The following is a 6,839-nucleotide window of genomic DNA, read 5'->3' on the forward strand; positions in this document are numbered from 1 at the left end:
TTGGTGTCCTATTTGAGCTTGTTTGTGCTTGCCTTGCCTTATGCAATTTGATTACCATGCCTAATCATGTCCAATTGCCCTAATTATTTGTGTGATGATCATGTTGCATGTTATGTTTACCCATGATTTTTGCCAAAATTAATTGAAGCATTTTTGAATTATTGTGAATTTGTTTATTCTGTTGTCACAATGTGGTTGCAATGTGCATACCTTGCCATATTTGGTTCATGAATTAAAATTGGTGATTGATATTGATGTGGGACCTTTTGGATGATGTTCTTAATTGATTGAAGTTGATTCATGTCAATTTTCATGTTCTGTTTCAAATTTTTTCTCCATCTTTGACCCTAGGCCTTGGCCTAGTGGTTTGTCTCATCTTTGAGCTTTGATTTCAGGTTGAGCATCCAGGTTATATGGTTCATAATGCAACCTCACTTGAGCATTTGATGCTTGATTTTGACTACTAACATTGTGTGTTTTGTAGGGTTGTTAACTCATTTGAGTTTGACTTGTTGGCTTTTGCCTTTGCCCATTGGGTTTGACTGTTGATATTCATGATTGTCTGTTTGTCTGTACAGTTTAACTGACTTGTGTGATGTTTCAACAGGTACATAAGTTGCTTAAGTTCAATTTGAACTTGCTTTTGCTTGGTTGCTTAACCACATAGGTATAACTCTCTGACTTCATGTAGTCTGGAAGACCTGTCCTGTTACTTGGGCAGGCACCTGTCTGAAGCCCTCCTTAAGAGGCAATGCTTGTGTGTGTTTATTTTTGTGCCAAGCAGGAAAAGTCCTTTGATAAGGCAATTGGCAAATAAAAGAGATGTGCAATCCATCTCCTCCTATTCAGTGTGTCATCCACTTTGCTCACACCTTGTGTTGATGCATTGTGGATATTAACCCAAGATCCTTGTTGAGTCAGTCATATGTGGAGAAGAGTTCCAACTTTCTGAACTCCCACTTTCATTTGTCTGAAGCTCTCCCAGGCCAGGGATAAGAGCTGTGAGGTTTTACCCTCACTTCCCATTTCATCTGCTTCACCCTAACTCTCAATGTTAGGGTTAAGAGCTAACTACACCCGATTCCAGTTGGCTTGTGTTTCACAGCCTAATCTTGTGTGAGCCCACTTTGTTTGTATATAGTGTGTGCTAATTGTGTGTATGTTTGCTTTGCCTGTGCTGTTTAGGATAACTTGTTGCCTGTGCAAGTTAGATAGAAACCTTAACCTAGGACCATTGTGGATTGCATGATAACTATTAGGCTCGAGTCAGTCTCCCTTCTAGTTTGTCATTTCCCAGTCTCTGGTTAGGAGAAGTTTCTCCCCTGTTAAGGGGAACTACGTTGCCCTGATCCTCATACCAGATGAGGTACGTAGGCAGGAGATCGTACAAGATCTCTCCGGGCAACCTTTTTCTTTTTGTGTGTGTTTGCTTGACAGTTATTAGGCTCGAGTTCCAGACTCCCTATTAACTTGTTTGTGTGTTATCCTTCTTGTGTGTGTTAGGAGATGGATGTAAGGCCAGCGATTGGCATTCCATATCCTATTGGCGTTTGTTTGTGTGGAGTCTGACGTAAGTCCAGTGATTGGCAATCGGTTTCCTTTGTGTGTTTGTTGGTTCGGAGTCTGATGTAAGTCCAGCGATTGGCATTCGGTTTCCATGTTTGCCTGTTTGTGTGTGTTTTGTTTCGGCGTGCGTGAGCCGAACTACGGTAGCTCTGATTCTCATTCCATATGAGATACGTAGGCATATGATGCGATATCCTAGCGAGCCCGTTCCTCTCTTCCCCCACCTGTGTTGTGTGTGTGTGCATTCTTTTGAGCAGTGTTTAGCAACCTTTCTTCTATTCTTTTTAGCGTGGATCCCGTCGAGTACGACGGATGCGTAGGGGTGCTAATACCTTCCCTTCGCATAACCGACTCCCGTACCCTGTAATCTCTTTGGTCGCGAGACCATGTCTTTTCCAGGTTTACTTCGAGCGTTTCCTTTCCCTCTTTTGGGATAAATAACGCACGGTGGCGGCTCTGTTTGTTTTGTTTTAGCCCGCCGGTTGTTTTTCGCGGATGCGACACTATAGAAATCACTAATCTGGTTGTTTCATGTCTAATTACAGGTGCAAACACTTCAACATAGTCTAACCCAGGTTTATGTAGAAATCCTCTTGCCACTACCCTTGCTTTGTGTTTTTCAATTGATCCATTTGGCTTTAACTTCACCTTGGAATCCCATCTGACGCTGATGGCTTTCTTCTCTTTTGGAAACTCAGTCAACTCCAAAATCTTGTTTCTTTCTATAGCCTAGAGTTATTCTTCCATGACCTGTAGACACACTTTCTTCTTGAGAGATTCTTCAATACTAACTGACTCAAAGTCTACTAACATGGCACACTAAATGACTTCTTATAAAAATATGCTTTTCTATTTTGTATATTATGTAACACAGTACATATGAGGTATTTATAGAATATGAATTACACTAGGAAATAGAGGTAATTATTCTCCATATAAATGTTAATCCTAAATAAGGCAAGAATAGAATAATACAGTTAATTACTATTTAATTACAATTTAAATCCAACCATAGTGAGTTGTACGACATAATCTATTTTGGTTTTGTGCTAATATTCAACACTCCCCATCAAGTTGGCATGAATATATCATTCATAGCAAGCTTGCACACCATGTTATCAAACAGTCTCTTTGGAAGACTCTTTGTGAGAACATCTACTACTTGACTTTTGGTGGGTATGTATGACGTACAAATCCCACTGTTGTCAATTTTTTCTTTGATGAAATGCTTGTCCACTTCAACATGCTTCGTCCTGTCATGTAGGACAGGATTATGGGCAATAAAAATAGCATCCTTATTATCGCAGTAAACTTTAATTGGAGTTGGGCCAAAAAACTTCAATTCTTCCATGAATTTTTTGATCCATAATACTTCACAAAAACCATGGGCCATAGATCGGAATTCAGCTTCTGCACTGCTCCTGGCTACAACATTTTTTTTGCTCCTCCATGTAACTAGATTTCCACCTAAAAAGTACAGTATCCTGAGGTAGACCTTCTATCATTTATATTACCTGCCCAATCAACATTTGTATAGGCTTCAACCTGTATATGTCCTCTATTTCTGAATATCAACCCCTTTCCTGGAGTACCTTTCAAATATGTTAATATTTTGAAAATAGCTTCAAAGTGGGTTGCCCCTGGTGCATGCATAATTGGCTTATTACACTCACTGCAAAGGCTATATATGGACCTGTATGTGACAAATAAATTAGTCTTCAAGCCAATCGTTGATAACATTCTCTATCTACTATTTCATCTTCAGCAATTGACTTTAGTTTCACATTGGGATCTGTTGGTGTTTATAAGGCTTTACACCCTGTCATCTTTGTTTCTGCGAGTAAATTGAGTATATACTTGTGTTGGTTGAGAAAAATTCCTTCTTTAGATCTTGCGAACTCCATCCCAAGAAAGTATTTTAACTTTCCAAGATCCTTGATATCGAACTCAGCCTCAAGTCTTCTCTTCAGATCACTAATTGCTTTGACATCATCTCCTGTAATAATAATATCATCAACATACACTATTAAGATAGCAATCTTACCTTCACATGAGTGTTTAAATAACATAGTGTGATCTGCTTGACTTTGGGTGAAGTTGTGTCTCTTAACAACACTTCCTAATCTCTCAAACTAGGCCCTTGGCGATTGTTTCAATCCATATAAGGATTTTCTCAATCTGCATACTTTGTTTCTTCCAAGATTTTTTTCAAATCCAGGAGGTAAACTCATATATACTTCTTCATGTAATTCACCATTTAAGAAGGCATTTTGTGACTACTGTGGGCACAATCGCCACACCCGAGGAACTGGCTATAAACTACATGGAGGACCAAACCATGGCAAGGATGACATGTTTAGTGACCGTCCTATGCCTATGGCCAATGAGGCTGATTCGCCTCCATGTACGAAGGAGCAAATGGATAGCCTTCTTAAGTTTCTAAAGTTCAATTCATCTCTTAGTATTCCTACTGGAACTGTGGCACAAACATGTAAGAATTCTTGGGCACTATCTGCCCACGACCACTCTAACCCTTGGATAATAGATTTAGGGGCATCTGAACACATGACTAATTGCTCTCATCTATTCAATTCCTATTTTCCTAGTTCAGATTTTGAAAAAGTTAGGATAACTAATGGTAGTTATTCAAGTATTGCAGGCAAAGGCATCCTAAAAATTTCAGAGCAAATCACTTTGCAATCTGTTTTACATATTCCTAAATTCGCTTGTAATATTCTATATATTCATAAATTGTCTAAGGACACTAATTGTTCTGTTCTTTTTCGTCACTTTACTTGTGTTTTTCAGGACCAGAACTCGGGGAAGACGATTGGAACTGCTAGGGAGATGAATGGACTATACTACCTTGATGGAATTCAGTTTGGCAATACAACATTTTTCGGTTCAAACAATACAAACTCATCTCATGTTTCAGATCAAGTTATGTTATAGCATAAAAGATTATGCCACCCTAGTTTTTCATATCTTAAGCATTTATTTTCTATTTTTTCCAAAGAAATAAATTTCTCACAATTTCATTATGAAATTATGAAGCTTGCCACTTAGCTATAGATCATCGTGTGTCTTTTAAATCAAAAGCCTATTCTGCTTCTAAACCTTTTTATTTAATTCACAATGATGTTTGGGGTCCTTCAAAAATTAAAACTATGTCTGGAAAAAAATGGGTTGTGACATTTATTGATGATCATACACAACTATGTTGGGTTTATCTCATGGAAAAGAAATCAGAAGTTGAACAAAGATTTCAAGATTTTTTTAACATTATTAACAATCAATTTCAAACCAAGATTGAAATTCTAAGGTCCGACAATGGCATTGAATATTTCAACAAATATTTAAGTACATTCCTTGTAACTAAGGGGATAATTCATAAATCCACTTGTTGCAATACTCCGCAACAAAACGGTATTGTTGAAAGTAAAAATAAACATCTCCTCGAAGTTACTAGAGCTATTATGTTTTCTATGAATGTACCTAAGTATCTTTGGGGAAATGCCTTATTAACTGCTTGTCACCTCATCAATCAAATGCCATCTCGGGTGTTAAAATATGAAAGTCCTGTACAAGTGTTACAAAATAATTTTCCTACATCCCGTAATATTACAGATCTCCCCCTTAAAGTTTTTGGTTGTCTCTGTTATGTTTACATCCCCAATGTTTTTCGTTCTAAGTTGGATCCTAAAGCCGAAAAATGTGTTTTTCTTGGCTACGCATCCAATAAAAATGGATACAAATGTTTTAATCTAGTTACAAAGAAATTATTTGAAAGCATGGATGTTCACTTTGTTAAAAATCAACCTTTTTTAAAAAAAATCTTCAGGGGGAGAGTCAATGTAATAATAAAGAAGATAATTTTTGGGAAACTTTTCCTGCTCTGAATGATATTGTGACTACAAATCACCCAAGTGCTAAGATAATAGAATTTGAAACAGGGGGAGATCCAATCTGATTTACCAAGTGAAAGTCCTACCGATAATCTGTCTTCTAATTCTTCATTTGGTAATCCTTTTTAATCCAGATAATCTGTCTTCTTATTCCCTATCTAATTTGTCTTTTCCTGATATTAATCTCCCAATTTCTGTGAGAAAAAACATTCCTGACCTCGATGTCCCAATTGCTGAGAGGAAAGGTTCTCGTATGTGCACTAAACATCCTATGTCTAATTACTTGTCATATGACAAACTATCACACACCCACAAGGCATATGTGTCTAGGATTTCTAATTTGTTTGTGCCTATAACTATTCAGGAAACATTAAGTGATCTGAATTGGAAATTAACGGGAAAGAAGAGATGGATGCTCTAAACAAAAATAACACTTGGAGTATCACTGATCTACCACAAGATAAAAAGACAATAGGGTGTAAGTGGGTCTTTACAGTGAAATGCAAGGCTGATGGAAGTGTGGAAAGATACAAAGCGAGATTAGTAGCAAAAGGATTTACTCAAACTCATGATATTAATTACCAAGAGACTTTTGCCCCGGTTGCTAAGACCAATTCTATTAGAATTCTTCTTTCTCTTGCAGTAAATTTCAACTGGACACTATATCAATATGATGTTAAAAATGCCTTCTTAAATGGTGAATTACATGAAGAAGTATATATGAGTTTACCTTCTGGATTTGAAAAAAGTATTGGAAGAAACAAAATATATGGTTTGAACATGTGTTTATAAGTGGGGGTAATCCTCACTCTACCGACCAATTTTGTAGGGTTGAGTTAGGTCAAACCACATTTCTTAAAATGGTATCAGAGTCTTGTTTAAGATCCGATGGGTCACCTACTATAGTTTCCGCTATCCGGTCACCCACCATTTATTTTCACGCTTCAGTTGTCTAGTCCTGAGCGCGATGAGGGGTGTTAAGAGTCCCACATCGGATAATATATGATTTGAACATGTGTTTATAAGCGGGGGCAGTCCTCACTCTACCAACTGATTTTGTAGGATTGAGTTAGGCCAAACCATATTTCTTAACACTTCTTCCTCAGAGACAACTTCAATATATTGTAACATGTCAAACTCTGCAAAACTTGCTCAAAATCTTCTTTAGATGTTGTAACAATATCAGATGCTTGACCACGTCTAGAAGTTGGACCATGTTCAGAAGCTCTACCTTCAGAAGTAGTCTTGACCACTAATATTTGGATCATCATCAGGATCAAACTCACGTTCACATTCAGAGTCAGACTCTCTGTCTTGACCACTAATATTTGGATCATCATCAGGATCAAACTCACGTTCACATTCAGA

Source organism: Lathyrus oleraceus, chromosome 6, assembly GCF_024323335.1.
Source record: "Lathyrus oleraceus cultivar Zhongwan6 chromosome 6, CAAS_Psat_ZW6_1.0, whole genome shotgun sequence".
NCBI classification, from domain to species: Eukaryota; Viridiplantae; Streptophyta; class Magnoliopsida; order Fabales; family Fabaceae; genus Lathyrus; species Lathyrus oleraceus.